General features: G+C 35.6%; 3 long non-coding RNA genes and 1 pseudogene across 4 annotated transcripts; 3 read left to right on the top strand and 1 right to left on the bottom strand.

Annotated features, from left to right (window-relative positions):
• Window positions 1–911: 911 nt before the first annotated feature.
• On the top strand, window positions 912–2111 carry LOC113329927. Its single transcript, XR_003350000.1, has 2 exons — window positions 912–1401; window positions 1754–2111. It is a non-coding gene; the product is annotated as an uncharacterized LOC113329927 (long non-coding RNA).
• Window positions 2112–2503: 392 nt separating this feature from the next.
• On the top strand, window positions 2504–5814 carry LOC113329932. The gene is made up of 3 exons (XR_003350006.1): window positions 2504–2823; window positions 3843–3926; window positions 5486–5814. It is a non-coding gene; the product is annotated as an uncharacterized LOC113329932 (long non-coding RNA).
• Window positions 5815–7348: 1534 nt separating this feature from the next.
• Window positions 7349–10055, bottom strand: LOC113289655. Of its 2 annotated transcripts, XR_003331082.1 has the most exons (4): window positions 9767–10051; window positions 9473–9516; window positions 8993–9259; window positions 7349–8133 (listed from the first exon to the last, which is right to left on the bottom strand). It is a non-coding gene; the product is annotated as an uncharacterized LOC113289655 (long non-coding RNA). The 2 variants fall into 2 exon arrangements; XR_003331080.1 differs by lacking the exon at window positions 7349–8133 and having other exon boundaries at window positions 8350–9259; window positions 9767–10055.
• Window positions 10056–15242: 5187 nt separating this feature from the next.
• On the top strand, window positions 15243–18232 carry LOC113325848 (annotated as a pseudogene).
• The last annotated feature ends 6207 nt before the right edge of the window (window positions 18233–24439 follow it).

The following is a 24439-nucleotide window of genomic DNA, read 5'->3' on the forward strand; positions in this document are numbered from 1 at the left end:
CCAAATCTTGCCAAATTAGTTAGACACGAAAGAAACTTCGATCAAACTATCAACATAGTTGATGATGATTGTTAAGGGAAAAGTCACTTCTACTAGAGGGAAAGCTAACTTTGGGGTGGATTTAAAAAGTTTCTCCCATGAATAATAATCACTTGTAGGAATCATGTCATACCTGCCGTTAAGTATATACTAAAACACCGGCAGTTTAGGTGCAGTGTCATTCTTGATAGTGAACACCGAATTACGTGTACATATATATCTTCGCAATGTTAATGTGACCTCATCAATGTAAACCAAAAGGGGAATGGCAAGAAACTTTTTCTTTACAGATGTCGAATGCCTTGCAAGTTTGCAAATTTGTTAAATTTAGTAGAAACTGATTCAGCTGCACCATAGCTTGAAAATCACAGTGGAAAAAGCAACAAATTATAATAAACACCAACAAGGCTATAGCTTATGGTATGGAGGCAGCAAGAAAGAAGGATACATACTGACCATAAGTAGTAGATATCAGAGAATGAACCATTAGATCATAGTTCATATATTTATTTAAAAGACACCATACCTGTATAGAATACAAATTTCTTGTACTTGCGATGCAAATAAAATCAAGCTAACTGCCAGCTCCATGCCCTTTCTCTCTTTGCTAGTTCAAATTATCAGTAGGATTGTCTTCATCGTTAAGCGCGTAAATACAACACACAAGCGTAGCTTTAAGTTTAAAATATGCTTCTATATATGTACATGTAAAATCAAAAGTAATTATTGATAAGGGGAAAGCTAGATTTTTCAAATCCACCCGGAAGTCAGCTTTTCTTCTAGCGAATGTCGCTTTCCCCCAAACAGTTATCTAGTTGATACCAATGCATCGTATACCCATGGGCTTCAAGGAAAGACCAGCGAAAGGCGGATATGAATATAGTATCTCTGAATAGTGGGAATGTTATAAACACTCGTATGATCCATGGGTCCTTTACAAATACCTTTTAGATTCTTTACTAATACCCCTAATGGTATAATTGAAAATTTTAATCAAATTATAAATCATATAATTCCTCTTTTAATCTTCCACCATCGTCCATTCTTCATTAATTCACAAATCTCACAAAAATGCTTCATCTCTCCTTCAACCACCACCACCATCACCATCTCAATCACAACCACCATAACTATCACCACCACCTCCATCACTGCAGCTATTAGCAGATCTGTTACGTTTTGTACTTTTGATTTAGATTTGTTATCAATTGTTCTTCATCTTCTTAGGTTAAAATAAATATTGAAATCATATTCAGAGAACAGTTTTATACGATTCTCTCTTTCTTTGCCATTACTCCTGAATCAAATCTCAAAATCATCAGGAGCAGCAGTTCTTCTGCTTTTTCTTCGTTGAAGATTCAGGTGAGATCCCTATTTTAGGTTTTAATTTTTAGTTTTGATATTATTTGAAACTAAATTTCTGATAGTAAACGATTTAGATTTCGAAATGAGAGAAATCTTCGTTGAAAGAACGGTCAACAACGTCAGAAATTAAAATTTCGAATCAACAACAACAGAAATGAGAAGTTCATCTTCTTCTTTTTATCACTGATTTTTTTCAATAACAAATTTAGAAAGATCGAGATTTTTTCAATATCAAATTTAGAGAGATCGAGATTCAATTTTTGGGCTTCGTTTAAGTAATTTGTGACTTGTGAGATTGAAATTCAATCTTTAGGTTTAGGTTTTGACTTTGGTTTTGTTGTAATTTCAGGAGAAATCGTCATCATGTAAAAGATAAGGAAAAATTGGAAATTTGGTCGTTGATGTTGTTGGTGGATGCCGGTGGTGGTTTGGTGGTTCACAGTAATATGGGATGTTTGGTTTTTGATGAGCTTAAGAATTTGCCAGTATTCATTTTGGTCTTTTTTGTCAATTGAATGAAAAATGTTATTTTGATTGTTTAGGAACCTAGCTTAATTGGGGGCCATCGGAATTAATCGGCGGCCATACACCAGAGGATAAAAAAGGTCACCAGAACCTAATTTGGGCCACCCCTTATAAAAATATTTTTTAAATGACTAAAATGCTCCTAAATGATTAGTGTTAAAATTTAATTAATTAGTGATAATTTTAATTAATTAGTGATAATCTTACTTAATTAGAGTTTAATTTTTTTCTCCAGATTTTTTGTCTGTAATTTTTAGTCTAACTATTTTTTATTTATTTTTTTTGCCCAGATAGTATGAAAAATCGTTAAGGTATTAAAAAATTTCAATGACGACCCTCAACAGTCGTTAATGTTTAGACTGTTTAAGTAACGACTATAAACTGTCAAAGACTCATTAATGGCGGAAATGTACCACAGTTTTGGGTCGTCATAAAAATGATCAATTCCCTGCGACCCTTTGGAAGGGTCGTTACTATTTTGGTTACGCATTTGACGACTTAAACAGTCGTTAATGTTTTAGAAATATCGTCATACACTGTCGTTAATCTCTAAAAAGAGTCGTTAGTGTATGACAGTTTAGAGTCGTTATTGTTTTGATCATGATGTATATGACGACCCTAAACTGTCGTTAATGAGGGTCGTTACTTGAAGAAGAAAAATATTAATCAAAAGTAAAATAGTATATTCATCTTCCAATTTTTACACCTCTCAAAAATTTGGGGGGCAAACAAAATTCCATGGCCCCCAATTAGAAGTTATGGCCCCCAATTAAACTAGGTTTAGGAAGTGTATCTGCTTTGCAGAAAAGATTGCAAGTGTAGGCTTCGGGTGTTCCATACTCAAATGTAGGGGGGTATATTTGTGCTCGGATGACAGCTTTTGGGACGAACTGGGTATGTACCCATCTTTCTAGCTTCTCATTTCATTTCCTGCCTCTCGAATGTCACTTAATTTGCGTAAATGAAGCATTAACTTGCTGATGTTTTGTTAACACAAGGTGTGAGCTAGAAAGATGTCTAAAAAATATTACTTGAACACCAATTGTAATACATGTGATGGATAGTTATAATTATGAAACTTTTCGGTTTTGTGGTGGAAATCAATGATTTTGAAGTTTAATTTGGTTATGGATTTCTTGTTTCATATAATGAACAAGAAATAATAAAATCGCAGTAGCTACAAACGGCATTGTGGGAGAGGTTTGTATCCTCTATATATTGAACAATCAAAATATAATTTCTAGCCCAAATGATGCATGAACATTACGCCTTTGTTAAGAATAAATTAATTATGAAGGAAAAGCTGCAATTGAAATTGTTTATTGGTATGTCTGGACTAATTAGCTATTGATGACTACTGCAAATTCATTTTGTTCAAGTGCTAAATGGTATGAAAAAACGAGTGAAGGTTGCTTTAAGTTTTTTTCCTAACACGTTCAACTGACAACTACTTCAGTATGTCTTCTTCATGACATTAGTATCTTCAATCATTTTTTCAAATTTGGTTCTCTTTTGTTGTCACCTTTCTACTGGGATGAAAATGTTTATGACAATGTTTACTTGTCTGGCCATTGTCTTCGAGTGATGGGGTGCATCTTGCATGCAGTAGATGCTAGAAAGGGCTGTTACATATAGTTTATCTGGTCCTTGGTGATTCATTTGCCAACCTGAAATTTCATTGAAAGACACCTCAAGTCTCAAGACGAATCAGTGGTGCAATCGTACTATATAGATAATTTTGATCAAAGATATGATAACCGCTACATGATAAAATCTAATTTTGATTTCTTTTTATTTGTATTTGCAATCCCTGTTTCTAGTTTGAAGTTTGGATTAATAATATAGCAGCTAATACAGTTCTGTGTATGGCGATAATTTGGAAGCCAAACTGATTCATTCTTGTTTGTGATTAGGGGCATTTATATGGTGGAGATGATATCCCATATGAGTCAATATGAATCAATTGGTCTTTAGCAGCATGCGAGAATGTGATGCAAGTATTTCTCGATTCTTTTTTCTTGATAAGTTTATTCATGTATACTTTTTTGTTAGACACAATTTCTGTCGGTTGCCTTTAAATTGGAGATAATTTGAACAAGTTGTCTTCACATTCAAAGACAATTTGGGCTAGTTTTTCCAGATTTGGGGTCAACTTGAGCTAATTGCCTCAGGATGATGATATTGCCATATGTTACATTTTTTGGCTTTAGATTTTTAAAAAAAAAAAACCCATCAAGTTGCTTTCGTCTTTAAAAATAACTTGACCAAGTTGCTTACACTGTTGGATACAATTTGGGCTCCATAAAATACTAAGTGACAACCCTATGAACCCTAATTTTTTAAAGTTATCAGCAGTTTAACTTTATTATGAATTTTTTAAAGTTACTGGTAGTTTAATTTTATTTGGTTTGCTCCATTCCGTTCTTGGACTCTATTTTGGGGGAAATCTGAGAAAGTTGCTCTAACTTTTGGATGCAACTTGAGCTAGTTGCTTCCAGATTAGAGGCAACTTGTTCTAGTTGATTCCAGATTTCGAGGCAATTTGAACTAGTTGATTCCGGGTTCGCAGGCGATTAGAGCTAGTTGGCTCTATTTTTTTGAGAAATATGTGAAATTATCTTTGCATATATCTAATAATAGTTGAGACGAATCTGTGGTGCAGTGGTAACATGACTGACTTGCTTGGATATTACATCTGTTATTTAAACAACACTAGAGGAAAGATATTCACTTACTAACTATAAGAACTTAAAAACCAACTTACTTGGGTGTTTTTGGGTTAGGCGATGTGAGAATTCTATCAAATACTAACAAATTTTTAGTGCGAAAAATTTAATATTTATGTAGCTTATCTTTTTTTATTACTGGTTGCGTTGATTATACTTCTCATCGGACTCCACTAGTGTCTTGGGTTAGGCGGTGTGAATTTTCCTTCAGAATGAGACACCACTAGTGTCATGGATTCCTGATTTTGGAGACAACCTGTTCAAGTTGTCTGGACCTACGAAAACAACTTGTGCAAGTTGCTAGTTGGCTCCATTTGTTTTAAAAACTTGTTCATATACATTATATTGTTGGAGATAATTTGTGCTAGTTGCCTCTACTTATGGAGACAACTTGTACTAGTTTCTTCCAGAATTGGAGACAACTTGGGCTAGTTGACTCCATATTTGGAGATAACTTGCGCTAGTAAACTTTCTTTTTTCTATATATGTAGTTACATTCTTTGTTGCAGGTTTCTATTGTGTACTCGTATGAATTTTTATCTTTCTACATTGATGTATTTCTCACAAGATGGCAGCGCCCCCCTCATGAATTGCATTAGTTCCTTACTGAAATTGAGTTAGTATGTTACTTGATTTTGGATTATTTATGATGGTAATGAAATGAATTTGATAAACTTAGGTGGATTTCTGAGGTGGTGGTATCCAGTGGTGATACTCTTTTACAATAAGCTTTGGTATATGGTTACCATCATATATAGAGACATTCGAAATGGTGATAATTACTGTAATCTATTTTCAGCATTTTTCATTTTCTTGTGATTTTGTTGCAGCATCAATAAGATGAGCAGTACTTACGAAGTGCGAAGAGGACTTGCTCGAGTTGTCGACAGATTACGTGGAGATTGTCTAAGCTTGTTCTGGAAATTCTACTTTGCTTCAAGTCTATACATGAAGATCCGTGTCAATATCCATAATTATGTCCTCCCGCACCCTATGTTTCCAAAAATTAGCAGGTTCAATGCATTTTGAGTATGGAGGCTTTGTATTTTATTGAACCATTAAGTGATTGACGCTATTTTTCTCTCTAAATGATGTGTATTAAGTCTATGTGGTTTGTGATGGTATACCCATTATGTAAACTAGCTTAATGCCGTTTTTGATTCAGATTCATTATGTTTTTGATCTTTGAGTTGTGTAGCTGACTAGCTGCCTCCAGTTTTGTAGTTTTCGCTTTTCGCTGATCGTGAATTTCTGTTTTCAATTGTAATTATTGAGTCTTTTCAGGTTAAAATGATTTTTGCAAAGACTACGTTAGATAAGCACCTTTAAAGAGTGATCGGAAACACTATACGCTGAGTGCTTTTTCAAAGGAAAAGGATTTCCTGAAACAATTTATGCTAGTTGATGCCAAATTTGGAGTCAACTTGTAAAATTGCTTCTGAAATGAAATATTACAGGTTCCTGGTTTCCAAATTTGGGAACAACTTTTGCCTAGTTGTTTTCATTATCGAAGACAACATCTGCTAGTTGCTTCCGCTACCGGATACAACTTCTGGTAGTTGTTTCAAGAATGAGATATCACAAGTTCATGAGTTCCAGATTTTGGGAACAACTTCACCAAGTTGCTTCCAATACTGGACACAACTTGTTCTAGTTGCTTCCATCTCTGGAGACAACTTCAATCAAGTTGCCTCTAACTATAAAAAAGATCCCTAACACAAATTAGAGGAAAAAGGAACTCAACTAGTGACGACAACGCAAATGATCCACACTCCTAATACAAAATAATTTGATGATTGTTTCCAGAAATACAATGTCTCAGTTTCATAAATAGTGAACCTAGGTACATATTTCCAATGACTAATGAATATAATTTCTCCACGTAAGCTTGTTTTCAGATTTGGTTCTACGCTTCTTGCACAAATGAGCCTTGGAGAAGAGATACCTTCAAGTGTGAATAATCTGAAGCCTGAAATAAATTTTACAGTGACTTAATAAACTAATGTCAAAAAAGACCTGATAACTAATTGCACCAGTAACTTGCCGAGAAGTGCAAACTATAGACTGGTAACTAAGAATAAAGTACAACAACCAATACCATCATGTGGTTGAATCACTGCCCTGATATCATAAGGTTGTGATTTCGATAATCAGGTCCTTCACAAGAAGGCGACATGAAGACCACTAAGCCTGAAGTACATGACACGAACATATTTCTTCTTATGAACAAGATAAATATACTTTTCAAGACAAAAATTTAAGAAAGCTTATGCATTACCTTCAACTTAGGCGCCTGCAATAAAAAAGTCCCCCATTACATATAATATCTTGTTTTGAACTCTATATAATGTGCATGAAGTAGAGCTGTCAATTCCTAACCCGGCCCGCGGGTCAACCCTAACCCGGCATGTTTGAACCCGGCTTGGCTAGGCTCGTTCACTAAACGGGCCGGATTAGGATTGTCATATCTAACCCTATTAAAACAAACCGGGCTAGGGCTAACCCGCGGGTTACCCGTCAATTTTGCATATATCCTTTCAGATCGGATAGTTCTTGACAAGTGATAGTTCGTTACTGATTGCTTCATAAATTGTAAGGTATCTCACATATCAATTAATTTTAGATCTTCATAAGTAATAACTAATGAAATTATTCAATCTGTTTGCTTACTGATGATTGCTTTATCAACAAAATAACAATCTCAAATCAGTTCTTTAATTGTTTAGCTTCATAAAATATAAACAATTAAACACCCGTATTCGTATGTGAATTGGAAGATCAAATCCTAAACATTAATCTATCAATTTTCTACCACCACTAAGATACAAATTGTCAACAGAGTTACGACTTTGTGAGAAGATGGAATAAAATGGTAGATGCAGATTGCGATATCCATTAACAAATAAAAATGATCCGTTAACCGTCGATGCACATGGGAAGTGATGAAGTGAGAATGAGTTATCTCTGTATCTTATCATCCCCATGGTTTTACAGAGAAAAAGAAAAAACAAATTGAGATGGAGATGGAGAGAGACGGCGTCGGAAGAGGAAACGTGGAAGATAATATAAAGTGTTACGTCAGTTGACTAACTAACCTAAATACATGGGATGTTTTATCTTTTATACTTATACAATAACTAGTAGCACCTGACACGCAAGTTAACCTAGCTTGGTGGACAAATGATAACTTCACAACCACGATGTCAAGTGTTCTAAGCTTTCCAGACTACTTTTTTTGTGGTATGTTAGAAATTAGAAGGAAAAAAACAAGCCAACCCACGACCCGTCAGAGCCAACCCGTCTAGGGCTAGGGTTGGGATATTGGGCTTGTACATGAACAGTACTAGGCCTAGGGCTGACCCTAACCCGTCTGTGGCTTGGCAAGCTAGGTCCGGGTTGACCCTAGCTTGCCCCGTTGACAGCTCTAGCATGAAGCAATCTTTTGTGACTCAATGTCAATTGGAATTAATGATTGCTCCTGAAATAACAACAATGAAGTTATAAATAGGCAAAAGAGTTCCACACAGTATATATACCATTATGTTAAGGAATTATAGAGCTATTGACAGTGCTCATTTTGAAACACAATAATAAGTGAGAGCCTAGACTATTAGGTGTGCACCTCATCGCCAAATGGATAGCATTACCATAATCAGATTTACACACAAAAATAATATGAATCAAACCACAATCGTACTAGCTTAGACCAGTAAATTATTCAAAACGTATAGATACATAAGCATGCCATTTCAGTGAAAAATTGCATTACCTAATTACAAGAAAAGAAAGTATAAGACAGATAAGGTTACCAACAATGAGAAAGTAAGCAAGCTATACAAAACTAGAGGCAACTTGTTCAAGTTGTAATCAAAGTTGGAAGCAACTTGCACAGTTGTTTCAATAATTCCAGACAACTTGAGCAAGTTGTCTTCAAAATCAGGAATCCATGAAACTAGTGGCGTTCCATACTGAAGGAAAACTATAAAGTGTAACCATCAACTTGGTAGTCCCCGTAAGTAGAAAATGTCTAACCACAAATAAACATACGATAACAAAACACATCAAAAAGGAAGAAAAATGCATACCAAAAACACATCAAAAATAATAGAGGCAACCAGCCCAAGTTGTCTCCAAATCTGGAGGCAACTAGTATAAGTTGTCTCCAACAAAATGTATACACAAAATAAGTGAATCTACATAATGAATGCATATCAAAATTTGAATGTCAGTTTTATACCAAACAGTAACAAGACATCATTGTATCTGATACAGTTACGATAAACACAATGTGTTAACCAATTCGTATACTATGGTAATTTTCAGAAAATCATACTTACACGAGGTAGAGGCAGATACCATCAACTTTGGGATTCTCATTGTAATCAGTAATATACTTGTGTAATCCCAACTGCTTCACAAGCCTTCTTCTTGTTGCGCAAATACGTTGTAGAATCCTTTTTATCTCCGACTAGATTAACAGTAACCCTGGTACAAACCAATTGCATCCTTCATCTTCAATACTTCATTTTGATTTCATCTTTGATTTGCTTCGCAACCAAATCAATAATTCATAATGTTGGAAACAACCATTGTTATAAAGAACCCTGGTATCATTGCATTCAACAGGACAACATTAATTCCTACATTCAAAGCTTGAAAACACCGAATCAGATATAAGTTCAAATTAGGTTCAAAATCTTAAGTAGATGAAATTCAAAAAGATTTTATGGGTAATACAGATCCACTGATTACAAGTATGAAGTCTATTTAAAATCAAATCAATCGCTTTTAAGGTCAAATGAAACACATCAACGTACCCTAAATTCTTTGGTGAAGCTTTTTCCAAAAAAAATTCTGTCATCTGTAACTCAGAATGATATGAATCATCAGAAAAATATACATTGATTTGAAATCGGTGAGTAAATCAATAGCAGTTGAAGAAGATCTGAAACAAAAAGCTGAATCGACGAAGGAATTAAGCACTAGCAGTTACTGAAAATTTGAAACGAAAACAAAAATCAATCAAATTTTAGCACAAATCTAGCACCAAACCTAAATAATCGAAATTAATTGAAATCGAAAGTACTTGAAACAAGTTAATCGATGCTTACCTTTTAAATACGAAGATTACAGTTAAACATTAAACTGATTTCGATCACAAACCCTAATTTCTGACTTTCTTTTGATCTTTTGAATCTTGTTGTAGTAAAGAGAAGTTGTAATAGTAGACAATAAATTGGTTTTAGGTTTGATTTTTGGAGATTTTAATATGTTTCTTCAGTTTTTGATGATTTAGTTTCAGTTTTCGGAAATTCATCTGGGAAGAGAGGTGAAGAAATAGAACGAGAAATGAAAATGTCGTGGAATGACGATTATCTCTATTTAAGTAAGGAAATTTTGGTAAACTACTAATCCGGGTTTGGGCTTTTAGAAGCCTGGGGGCATATATTAAGTTGGAAAGGGTATTTTGCAAGGGATAGAAATATAGGGGTATACAGATAAGATTCCCCTCTGAATATAATGGAGTCATGGAAGTAACCGTTGTTGGATGTTCTTTGAACCCTCATAACTCTCTTTATGAAGAGATTATGGTAATCTTTAGTGCTGCTGGTATGTGTTGGAATCATGGAATGAGGAGAATAATTTTTTACTCTGATTGTAAGGACGTTGTGGCATTTATCACTGGTGTAAGAGGCAGGGCCGTCTCACATTTTCTGGAGGCTCTAGGCATGCCTCTAATTTGGGCCTTTTAGATGCACCATGATATTATAATTTTCTAAAAAAAAGTTTAATGGTCATATCTATACGAAACTAACAATTAGTGTTTGCACACACCACTTTTAAACCATGTTTTTACTCATATTCTTATATTGTTATGTAATACATATCACTAAATGTAAGGATATGTAAGATTTATTACGAAACAACATTTTGTTTCTGCGCTCCAATGAATATTTATCAATATATAATACAAAAAAGAAATATGATCTTCGTTTCCTGGGATTTAGAGAAAATAAACAACATTTCAAATTGATATTTTTTTATATGGATTATTTGAAATTAGATAAAATAATTTTTAAAAAATATTTACCAAAAAATCCATAATAATATATATGTGAAAAAAGTATTCAAAGAAAAATAAAAAGAATCATATTGTACTAGAAAAATTATATATAATAAGATTTTATCACAAATTGTGTTTTTAATACGTGAAAAACGTTTAGACAATTAAATTAGTAGTAACGAGATAATTGAAGGCATTATCGAGTACCGTCTTCTTTTCTTTTTTAATTATTTTTTCGTAATTAATATTCATATAGTAATAAATTTTCAACATTAGCTACTTCTTTATATTATCGTCTATGGAAGTTATTTAGTTAAATTGTCCATTGAAGATAATTGCAATTATTGATCTTCATGAATAGATCTTCTATGTATTGTTTTCCGTAATATTTATATTCAATCATTTTTTTTCATGGTGGCCGGTCTCATGATAATCTTCAAAAGTTATGCTTATAACTTTCAAGCTCTTCCTTGAATAACTAAAGATGAATACTTTTGACGATTGATCCTTGTCTTATATCTTCTTGTGAGATTTGTTAAGATCCGAGAAAATCATTTCTCTAGTAAAAAGATTGCATTTGTTGTTCTATTTTGAGAATGACATCAAATGGAGGTGAGTTCTTAATTGAACTAGCTCTTAATTAATATATCTTCGGGGGGAGTGTGTTTGTGGAATTCAGGAGAGAAAAGTCCCTTTAATCTCTTTAAGGTGAAAGAAACTAATTTGTGAAACTTAGTGGAATCATCATTGACGATATGATAGAATTCTTAGTGTCAATTGTTCTCCTAATGGCTTAATCATATGGAAACCAATTCTCATCACCTTTGTTAAATTTGTGACAAAGTGGGTAAGAAAAAATAAGTGAAATATGTCTTTTCGAAACATATCTTAAGGGGGAGTTAATTAATATTTGTGCTCATTATCCTATCTAAAAAAATTGACACGTAAAGGCTAAGGAGGAGTACATATCAAAAAAAGAAGTAGTATCACTATAAATTTGAAAAATTATATTGTGCTTAAAAGTGAAAAACAATATTACTCATTGGGATAACAACTATACGCGAAATGAAAGTCATCCATGCAAATTCTGAAGGGTAAGAATATTAAAGTTTTTATTTATCACTATCGAATCTTCGATTACTTATACCCAACCCAGCGAACACATGAAGAACCATAGAAGAATAAAATTAAAGTTTCGAGAAATCAAGAAAGAATTACGGCATTTGTACTGAAAGTCAAACTTGTAAAAGTTCAAATGTATTTCAAAAGTTTTGTCACTAAAATTGATAAAAAGGAGATATTGTTAGAGAGAATGCTTGGTTGAACCTCCACCCATTGATATAGAAAGTATGTTGTCAAATTTAGATACCAAAACTATTTCTTGATTTATAACCTACTAAAGTTAGCTTCAGTCTTGATTATATTAAGTAGTAAACTCTTAGGTTCATCCAAGTTACTTGAGAAAATTAATAATTGAAGTTTACATGAAGAACTTCATCAAAGGTTAGTAAAAAAGATTGATTTTTCTTTCAGACTATTTTTCATTCTATCTATCTATCATAGAAAAATCAAAGACTTTCGTAAATAACCGAATTGCAAAGATGGTTCTTGTCATAGACTAGATGTTCAGCTGAAGTTTAGTGAAGTTTTGATGTCAAGTTCATGTTTGTTGCTTTTTCGAAACTAACATCAAGTAAATATTCTCCGATGAGTTTCGAAAGTATAGGTTCACAAATCTATTTAAAAGATTTATTTGAAGTTTAAAATTTATGCATATTACTATATCAGATTATGAACCTATGTTTTAAGTTCGCAAAGCTTGATGAAAAGAAAAATCCCTGAACTCGGCTTGGTTTGAGTTGGCGAACCTATGTTTTGAGTTCGGGAACCTAGTGGAGAGAAAAAGATTCATGAACCCAAACTTACTTAAGTTCGCAAACCTAGTTTTTGAGTTTGTTAACCTTGATTAGAAAAGATTCTCCTGATACTTTTCTAATTAAGTTTGTTAACCTAAAATTTTAGGTTCGTATATCTAAAGGTACAAACGCCCAAAAACTTCTTTCAACAATTTTTATACTTTCTGTAACACTCTCACTTTTAACATGGTGAATGCTCAAAGATACATCATTTGAATGAGATGAAGCGTCATTTCAAGACAATGTTGCGTACTAAGAGGAATATTGTCCAAGGGCCAAAACCCCACCATCGTACGCAGGTTACGTTGGCCAAGAGGTAATATCGCATTATCATGGTGCATCACGTCAGTGGTGGCCACCCGAAGGAGATGTTGCACCATCATGGAGGATTAATTCAGTGGGTGACTGGCCAAGAGTATTGTTGCACCATGATAGCGCATCATTCAAGTTGGCCCTCGGGACAAAACTGGATTTTGCACCACCATGGCGCATTACTCAGGATGCATGGAAAAACGACCATGAATAGTGAAGCAAGCATGTCAACTGGTCCCCAATTTTTAGTTGTAAAAATGTCAATAAGCCATATACATAAAGGGATAGTTGGTTACCGTATATGCACTAGTAAGATTCAAAGCTTAGCCGGTAAAGCCATAATGATGTGTGGCGTGTTACTTACTCGAGAGAGCTTCTTCATGCTTAGGCATCATTGTTGAGGCATTGAGAAACTAAGGGTACACCACCACGGTGCAAAATAAAGGAAAAGTCAATGCAAATTCTTGCTTATCATTTGCAAAAGACCATTTGGCCTAAGCAGACTAGGCTATGCTTGGTTTTTGGCCTTGCAATACGAGTTGGCTTTAGTTGCTTGTCCCAAAGACTTATGAATTACAGTTTGTGCTTCATCCCTTCTTTGTAGGATATGTGTGCATCCGCAATTAGTTGCAGCGTTAATGGTCCAACATTTTTGTCGCTCATATCATCTAACCGGGGATATGATTGCAATATTTTGGTAACTCGTATCATCTAGCTCGGTATTGTGATGCAAGCGATGATTATTTCCATGCTTGATGGGGTGGTAACATTCGTTGGATGCTCATGAGCCTGATTGATAAACCCTTGCCTCGAGCAAGACCAATGCATGCTTTCTGCTCTATGCCAAAGCGAAGTAAAGAAGCGGAAATAAGCTTGCAATGGTCCATGCACAAGTCCAAGGCATGCATTATGCATGGACAGTACTCAGAAGCCAGTGATGCACTTAAGGAAGCATGCTTGCAAAGGCAAATGAACATGCATTTTTCTGGTGCACCCTCAAGTCGATGGTCTCCTCTTCAAAGCGAGCCCTAAATCTCAATTAAAATAACCAATTCTTGATAGATTAATAATTATTTACTAAAAACTCGATAATAGCATAAAGTTTATTGAAAATAAATCAGATAAACACAAAACCTGTATTTTTCTAGTTCCTTTTAATTGCTTTGATACGAATCACAAAGTACTTTTGATCTAAATGGATGGTGACCATGTTCAGTAATCTTTGTTCAGTTGCGAGAAAGAGATCTTGATTTGAAATAATTGGTACTTGACGTTTTGGTCTTTTCTAATTTTGGTAACTTTTGTTGTATATACTTTTATTCTATTAATCGTAACATCAAACTAATAATGATAATATTCTGAAGGAATTGCTCAACTATTACGATCGTAACAATGTCATAACCTCTGGGAATAACCACTACTATTTTAGTGGTGATACATAGAGCATGCTTATGGTGGTTAGAACAACAACATACAAAAGATAAAAATCTGACTCACAAAACCTAGTCAATTTCATCACCAAAGTGATTAAGACACAATGGTGTTTGTGGCATATGATCAAAATGAGAGACATACTGCAATCTATTCAGCATCATACAATGCACTACATTTATAGAAAGGCCAACTACGCGACAGATGCACTAGCAAATCGGGCAGTAGACAGAAGTCATCGGGAATTCTTTGAAACCACCTTTACGAAATATATATAAATACGCGCTTTTTAAGACAATATTCAATTGACGACTCCATGGGTGTGAGGGTAACATACTCACACATTATTTCTTTTTAGTTCAAATTAATATAATATGCTTCAGATAATAGTGAGATTAATATGATCTTCTGCCAATAGTATTCATCATGTTTTTAGTGGACTTACTGGGTCTGGGATGAAGGATATTTAAATTTATTTAAAAAGAATTGCTCAATGCAGTGAATTCTAGTTTTCTTATATAAAAGTGTACGCACTAGTTACATAACGAACGGATTTAACAGCTAGAAAGAAAGTATGACTATCAACAAAAATAATGATAGACACTATGTCACAACACTACTTACATGTTAAAATAATAACAAAAACAAAAAATTAAATTTTTTGGGCCTCAACAAATTGAGGCTCTAGGCAACAGCCTAGCTGGCCTAGTCCATAAGACGGCTCTGGTAGGAGGTATTATAGCAGTACATCCACTCACTGCTGCTGTTCAAGGTTTGGTAATGCATATACGTCACTTTCTTAATACCACTTTCAACCGCCAAAACAACATTTTCAATCTCCCGGCTGCAGTGTTGAATCCAGCGATGGATGTTTTTCAGCTGAAGCACTGCCCCAGACAGGCAAATCAAGCAGTTGACAACCTCTCAAGGACAGTTTTTTAGCCTGGAAGGCAAGAAATCCGTGTTCGGAATTTAGCTCAACGTTTCAGAGGAATTCTTTCCAAGCTTCCTTTGTCAGTTACAACAAATTATTTTCAAACAAGAAGATTTCATGCTTTCCTTAGGTATGAGGAAGCCAGTCCTCAAGACTACATCACTTTCTATTATATATAGATGTTGATGAACACAGAAACAAATTCAGTTATTAGAAGATTCTATGAAATACAGAAAGAAATTCTAGGGTTTTTTGGTTATGGAAATGATTAGGTCTATTCTATGAAATACAGATGTAATAGGGGTGTTTTGGTTTCTTTTTTAATGATTAGGTCTATCATTTAAAAGAAAGAAATTCTAGAATGTAATAGACCAGTTATTAAATTGAGGTTTCTTTTTGCTATTTTAAAATTTCCTTTTATCTTCTATCAATTGTGTTTGATTATGATTCTGATCTTTATACTAAGATGGTTAGATACTCACTTGAGGTTTTAGCTATATTTGGTATTGTTCTTATGGAAATGACTAGCAAGATTAATGATTTGTTTGAGAAGCATATTCAAGCAAGGATTTTTAATCTCAGAACATCAACACCTATGAGAAATCTGAACCCATCTGGTTAGTTTTTTGTTTTTTTTATTATTTTTTTGCTGTTTTGGTTTTTCAATTTTGTTATGTTAGAAATTGGGTTTGATTGTATACAAATTAAATTAGCACTTGAAATGTTGTGGATTTGATTAGATATTGAGAAGATGGTGTCGATAAAAGGAATTGTTATTCGATGTAGCCCAATCATACCAGAAATAAGGGAAGCTGTATTCAAATGTCTTGTGTGTGGGTACTTCTCGGACCCAGTCGGAGTAGACCGAGGTAATATATGTACATTTTGATTTACTACTAATTGTATACATAGTTGATATATGTTTCTGGAACCAGTTGTTTACTTGTTTGTTCATAATGGTTGTTTATAGGCCGAGTCAGTGAACCCCCAAGGTGTAATAAGGAAGAGTGTCGTGCCTTGAACTCCATGGCTTTGGTTCATAACCGATGCCTGTAAGCTATTATATGGCTTGTTGCCGCTTGAATTGATACCCACAATTTATGATGTTGTTTTGGAACATTTGAGATGCTGGTGTTGAATAATTTTATGAGACTTTGTTATTAATGAAGTTGGTCCTGTGTGAATGATTACTAGGTTTGCTGACAAACAGATAGTGAGACTGCAAGAGACACCAGATGACATTCCAGAAGGGGGTACGCCTCACACAGTTAGCTTATTAATGCATGGCAAACTTGTTGACGCTGGAAAGCCAGGTGATAGAGTTGAGGTAAGACAAAGTATTTGATTGATGAACTCAAGGGGAGGTGCTTCTTTTATGCATCTTGTCTGTTTCATCCACTCGCTAATACCGTGTTTAACCCTTTCCAAATAGGTCACTGGTATATATAGGGCAATGAGTGTTAGAGTTGGACCAACGCAAAGATCAGTGAAATCTTTGTTCAAGGTATGTACTTTAAGATTTGAATTGTCACTAATCTTGATGTGGACCAACGCAAAGATCAGTGAAATCTTTGTTCAAGGTATGTACTTTAAGATTTGGATTGTCACTAATCTTGATGTGGGCTGAACTGATCCATTATATATGTCCTTGCAGATTTACATAGATTGACTTCATATAAAGAAGACTGATAAATCTAGAATGCAGGCTGAGGATCAAACAGAACATTTTAATGCCTCTGACAATATGAACGGAGATGTACCCGCTGACTTTCAAGACAAGGTAGTAAAAGATAATTCCTTACACGTTGCAGTTGGACTACTGCTGCTTTTATTAATCAGCTTTATTCATGTATTATTTTCAGGTTGAACAGTTAAAAGAGTTTGCGAAACTGCATGATGTACATGAAAGGTTAACTAGATCCCTGGCACCAGACATATGGGAACTCGATGACGTTAAGAAAGGCCTTCTTTGTCAGGTTAGATGATAGATATTGGTCATATATTAATTCCTTGATAATCCATTGACATCAAATTGTAGTTTTAACTTAGTGTTTAATGTTGATTGTAGCTGTTTGGAGAAAGTGCTGTGAAGCTGCCATCTGGGGCTAGCTTCCATGGTGACATAAATATTCTGATGGTTGGTGATCCTGGAGCCAGTAAATCTCAGATGCTCCAATACATACGCAAGCTCGCACCTCATGGTATCTACACCAGGGGAAGAGGTAGTTCTGCTGTAGGTTTACAGCCTATGTAGCCAAGGACCCAGAAACTGGTGAAACGGTACGATATATGCTGATAGATGGTAGATCTGTAAGTGCTTTGATTAGATTATGTCCTTGCGGTCGTTTATACCTGAAAATTGAATCTCCTTCATTCTTGTGAATACTCTTAGGTTCTTGAAAGTGGGGCCCTTGTCTTGAATGATAGAGGTATTTGTTGCATTGATGAATTTGACAAAACGTCAGAGAATGCGAGGAGCATGTTACATGAGGTAAGAGGCTTTCTTCTAATTCTTTGCTTTGTCAAGTGTATCTGGGAGTTCAATTCAATAATCTGTTCTTGTATGCATCTAAAAATATATATTTTCTTCTTCATTCTTGTCTATATACTAAATACAGGTAATGGAGCCACAAACTGTTTCAGTAGCGAAAGCAGGATTCATTGCTTCTCTTAATGCTCGGACTTCTGTGTTAGCTTGTGCTAAGGGGTTCACGTTATAATCCACGCCTATCTGTGATTGACAATATGCACCTACCACATACCTTATTGTCAAGGTGACAAAAGACAAGATGACACTTCTTACTATGAATATACATGGAGGGATAATTGATGACGACTTTATCCTTGAACTTTTGATATGATGTCAACCCTAGGTGATAACAGCAACACCTAGGCGAATTGAGAGTCTAATTCGCCTCAGTGAAGCCTTGGCACGGATTCATTTCTCAAAATGGGTTAGTAAATCTTACACTTGAGGCTATCAAAAAGTATCATTTCTCATAATGATGCAAGGGAACAAAAGTATCAATACTGAATTAGTCAATGTTGCTGGAGGAGCTGAAGAAGCAAGGTTCAGCAGAAATTCACCTTAATGATGTAAGTTGATTATGCTGTCTTCCCCTCCCTTTGCTTTGTCTCTCTAAATGCAGGCGAGTCTTGGTTGTGTGGAATAACCAATGCATTCTGACTGTTTTCTTATGGGTTTTTCAGTTAAGGAATACTTTAGATACTCTTGTAGGCTAGGGATATATCGTTCTTCTCGGTGACACTGTAAAGAGGATATAACGAAAGAAAGTATAGCCACTGGATGCTGACTGGCTTAGCACTCTCTTTTTAACTATTTGCATCTGTATTTCAAAGCTGTATAACTACATCATATTACATTTGACAAGACCAGTATAGATCTGGCTATGGATTTTGCACTGTTGCCGATCTATATAACAGTCTCTAGCAAGATCAGTTACTCCTACTGTGATGTAATTTTTAAGACATTGTGAGGTTTGCTACTTACTAACGAAAACTGCTAGTCTGATTATTTTGGAAGGATGATTGAGATACTGTGCAGAAGAACCTCTATTCAAGCTGAAAAAACTAGCGTCGGGTAGGTTGGCTTGCTGCACCTAAAACTGGTGAACCAGTTCTGAAGGTTATTTTATTGTTCAACTGTAAATTCTTATTCCATACAGCACAAGCAAAACTTGAAAACAATAGATACAGTGTTTTCTATATTAGGCTTTCATTTGGGGATCCAAATACAAATTTCAGTAAATACAAATTGATATTCACTTGATGTTGGTCTGCAAAGAGCTAGCTGGTGTCTATAGAAGGAATGATTATTAGATGTAGCTCTGTAATACCAGAAATAAGGGAAGCTGTATTTCGATATCTTGTGTATGTGTACTTCTCTGACCCACTGGGAGCACACCGAGGTAATATTATGATTTACTTATATATGTAGTTGATATGTGTTGTTTATAGGCCGAGTCAGTGAACCCCCGAGCCTTGAACTCCATGACTTTGGTTCATAACCGATGCCGGTATGCTATTATATTGCTTTCTTGACGCTTAAATTGATACCCATAATTTGGTGCTGTTTTTTTAGAACATTTGAATAGCTAGTCTTGAATTATTTTGTGAGACTTTGCTATTGATGAAGTCGAACCTTTATGAGTGACTACCAGGTTTGCTTACAAGCAGATAGTGAGACTGCAAGAGACACCAGATGATTTCCAGAAGGGGGTACTCCCCCACCCCCACCCCACCGCGCGCCCACACACAGTTAGCTTATTAATGCATGACAAACTTGTTTATGCTGGAAAGCCAGGTGCTGGAGTTGAGGTAGGAGAAAGGTACTTGTATGCGTCATCTCTATTTCATCTACTCGGTAATACCACAATAAGTGTTAGAGTTGAATTCACATAAAGATCAGTGAAATCTCTGTTCAAGGTATGTACTTTAAGATTTGAAATGTCACTAATCTTGGTGTGACTGAACTGATCGATTATATATGTCAATTGCAGACTTACATAGATTGTCCTCGTATAAAGAAGACTGATAGATCTAGAATGCAGGCTGAGGATCAAACGGAACATCTTAATGCCACAGAACATCTTAATGCCTCTGACAACATGAACGAAGATGTTTCAAGGCAAGGTAGTAAGAGGTAGTTACTGACATGTAATTTTCAGGTTGAACAGTTAAAAGAGCTTGTGAAACTGCCTGATATATATGAGGGTTAACTAGACCCTGGCACCAAACATGTGGGAACTTGAAGATGACGTTAAGAAAGGCCTTCTTTGTCAGGTTAGATTATAGATATTGGTCATATATTTTTGCTTTGGTGGTAGTTTTACCTTCCTGAACCAATATTGGTGTTTAATGTTGATTGTAGCTGTTTGGTGGAAGTTCTCTGAAGCTTCCATATGGGGTAGCTTCAGTGGTGACATCAATATCCTGATGGTTGGTGATGAGGGTTAACTAGGAGTTCACATTATAATTTAGAAAGATGCACATGGAAAACCAGCATCCTGGAGAATCTCCTGCAACTGCTCCGGGAATTCTTTGGGTTCAAATATTTTTTCCTTGGGCCCGGGTCCGTTCAGAAATTTTGCCATGAAATCTGCCCCTTGGTTAAGACACCTTTGCCCAGATACTACAACAGAGCCTTCTAACTTATGGCGTCTGTAAAGTATAATTTCTCTGATGATGTTGGAGTTCAGAGTAAATTCATCACCATGCACCCCCATAGTGTCCTTCAAACAAGGAATGCAAAACGTGTGGAATTCACCTCCAGGATGACTAGGACATTCTTCTTGACCGTATAAGCTGTTACAATTTTCCATCATCCAATAGGCCCAGTCTGAGTTGTAAGACAAGATGACATATCTAACATTCTTCTTGTGAGCGAGTTTAAACCCGCTAGCATCCCCTGGAAGACGTGATAAAGTCCTGAAACCGGTGTTTCTGAAAGAACGATATTTTGGGACCATGGTTTTTTTGGGGATCATGGTTCTATTTTTCGTAAGACATTTAGAAGTAATAGGTCTCCCCTTATTTAGACATTTATATTAATACCTAAACTACCCTCCTGATTAATTTTGGATAATGATTAGTGAAATCATTAGCGAAATGATTAAGTTAAAGAAGTAGAATTATTGAGAGAGTAAAGTTAGACAAGATGAAGATGAAAAACATGGAAAATAATTTTTTTTTCCAATTCACTAAGCTTGACTATTCAAGTGATGATAGCTCATCTGATTCTTCATCTCCATCCTCTCCTAGAGTATTTGTTAATCGTCACAACGATCTAGATATGAGTTATTTCTTAGATGGTGAATGTATTCTTCCACAAACTCAATCTCAAGATGAAAATGATGGATTTTACCAACCACAACCGGAGGAAGAGTATTTGGGTACCCAAGTATGCTTTAAACTTAGATAATGGTGGTTGAATTGGTCCAAATATTCATAAAACTGTAAATTTTTGTAAAAAATTCCTGCTAGGTTCAGGTAGTTCGGTTACCAAGTGTGAAGAACAGGTAACCGAACACGGAGTTCGGTTAATAAATGTCAAGAACATATAACCGAACACAGAGTTCGGTTTCTTTCTTCAAACACGCAGGTAGTTGAACTTTAGTAATAAGATTTACAGAGGTATGTTCGGTTAGTTCGCAAACTTCAACGCAACCAAGTTCCCAATCGAACTGCAGGTTAAAAGTAACCTAATGTTAGAAGTTCGTTTGGTTCGCAAACTTCAACATATTTTGCGAATCAACCGAACTGGGCTTATATATGCATATATGCAATTAGACAAACGTTCGGTTACTACGAAATTTATTTCTTGGCGAATTAGGTAGAGTTCGGTTACGAAGTTTCAAAGGTAGAGTTCGGTTACAAAGAAAACTTAACATTTTTGCGAACGAACCGAACTTTTGGACTTCTCATTATTTTTCGTAAACTAAAGTTCAGTGATATTATTTTGCGAAGGAACCGAACTTATGGACTTGTGTTATTATAATACAAGGAGTTCGGTTAAAAGTCTTTTTGCTAATCAACCAAACTCTGAGTTCGGTTAAGAAGAAATTAATTCGTGATAACCGAACGTTTTGCGACGTAACCGAACTAAAAGTTCGGCTGAGACTTCTTTTTTGCGACGTAACCGAACTTTTCTCTGAAAAAAACCTCCATTAAACCTCTCTGCAACTTCCATTTTCAACTCATTTTGATGATTACTTCTCATTTATTTAACCAAAAACGAATGACAAGTAATGGGTTTGTGTGAATATCTTTGTTAATGTTTTAAATTAAGCTATATATATAGAGGTGGTGGTGGTTTTTGGTGGTGGTAATCGGTGGTTGGTGGTGGTTATAATCAGAGGTGGTGGTGGTGGTAATCGACGGTGGTGGGCGGCGATGGTGGGAGGAGGTGGTGGTGGTAATCGGTGGTTGGTGATGGTGATAATCGGAGGTGGTGGTGGTGGTAATCAGCGGTGGTGGGCGGTGGTGGTGTGAGGAGGTGGTGGTTATATATATAGGTGGTTATTAGGTTGGTTTTAAATTAAATTAGGTTAAGGGTAGGTTAGTTATTTCAACGCTTTAGGACACCCCTTATAACTATAGGGAAGGTGGCCTAATAAAACCATGGTCCCCTCAAAAAAACCATAATCCCTAAAAAATCATTCTTCTGAAACCCCAGCTAGAGCAGCAATGGCCAGACCAGATTCCCACCTCAAAACTGCCCCAAAACCTCCTCCTCTGCCCTTTCTGTAATACCCACCAATCATTACATAGCAACCAGTATCGGGTTCGATCAACGGGGTCCCCATATTGGGAACATTGGCAATAACCATACCCTCAGGAACACCCCTGTCACCGGCCTTCTTCTTACCATCTTTAGTACTTTTCATCTTCTCATCTTCAGAATCATCTTCCTCCCCGGAAAGATCAGGCTTTGTTTCCCACACAATTTCATTCTCCTCATAATAATCAGGAGGATAATTTGAAGAAGGACCCGCAATAGTGTTACCAGGATCCGTAATCACTGCCAATAAGCAAAATAAAAGACAATATCACACTGTAACATAATTTATGGTTTGACTAGGAAAAAGGGTTAATAACATAAAAATATCCTGAATCATTCAACACGACATACGTTAATCCCCATTGGAACAAGGAAAACTATCTCTCTCTTTCTCTTCTCTTACCATGAGATCAGAGAAAATTTAGCCTAAATATCCCAAAATTTCAAGAAATCATGTACGGTACTACTGAGATAATAACTGGGAAATCTATTCTTTTATTCTCTAATCGAGAGATACCGAGAGAAATTTAGCCTAAAAATCTAAACTTTCAAGAAATCATATATTTTTGAGATAATTTCAGGCAAGAACAGATAAGATTTAGCCTAAAAATCCAAACTTTCGGAAAAAAACAACATATAATACTGGCAAGAATCAATAGAAAACTTACATAGACAGTAAGGAATGCCGAAAACCCTCGGCTTCAGATCACGGCCCCTGGATGCAAGAGAGAAGATGCTACAACCCAACACAAAAAAACAACTTATAAATACTGATTTCCTCCTTGCATCCGACGCTAACTTACTATACACCTGCATGATCCCAGACGCCTATAATCTATAGTGAGTCGATTTGAGTCGGTTTCTTTTTCTTGGGTTATTTTGACCCAAGGTTGGAAAAACGGTCATTGCAGCGTGTCCATGAGGATCACTGATATGTGTGTCCTGATAAATAGGAGAAAATTACGTTATTTAGACCCGTTATAAATTTTAACATAAGTTCTTTAACCTGGCATTTTTAGGGGAAACCCAAAAGGAATTAGGGGCCACACTAAAAGACAAAAAAAGGTCACCCAAACATAATTCTAAGCTACCCCTTATCTCTGATTTTTCGAAATGGCCAATATGCCCTCATATAATCGGGAGCCTACACCATAATCGGTAGGTTAGAGGTGAATCGGTAGGTTGAATTGAAACTATACCTACCGATTATAGTGTAGATACTTCGACTAATAATCCCTTGTATAATCGGTAGGTTATCCAACTTGTAAGACTACCGATTATAAGGAGCCACATATTCAACCTTGGCCAAATTCCATAGGTTCTGAGGATTGCAGAGCCAATCATAACCACTTGGCTTAAGTTGTGGATGTAGCCATAATCGGAAACTAAATAGGTTACAAAACCTACCGATTATAAGTTGCCCCAAAATGAGTTTTTTCTAAAATCCTTCACCTAATGAATTTTGAAACCTGCTATAATCGGAAGTTTGTACAGCTTAACAACCTACCGATTATAAGGAGCCCCAAATCGAACCCTTGCCAAATTCCATAGGTTTTGCATGTACACAGCCAGCCACAACCACTTGGTTTGTGTTTTGGATGCAGCGGTAATCAGAAGTTTAATGTGTTCCACAACCTTCCGATTAAAAGTTGCCCCAAAATGAGTTTTTTCAAAAATCCTTCATGTAATGAATTTTGAAATCTAGCCTAATCGGTAGGATATATTACTTCTTACCGTTCGATTATACGAAGCCCCAAATCCAACCTATGCCAAAATCCATAGGTTTAGAGGGTACAGAGCCAGGCATAACCATGTGGCTCGTGAATT

Source organism: Papaver somniferum, chromosome 1, assembly GCF_003573695.1.
Source record: "Papaver somniferum cultivar HN1 chromosome 1, ASM357369v1, whole genome shotgun sequence".
In the NCBI taxonomy this organism is placed as follows: Eukaryota; Viridiplantae; Streptophyta; class Magnoliopsida; order Ranunculales; family Papaveraceae; genus Papaver; species Papaver somniferum.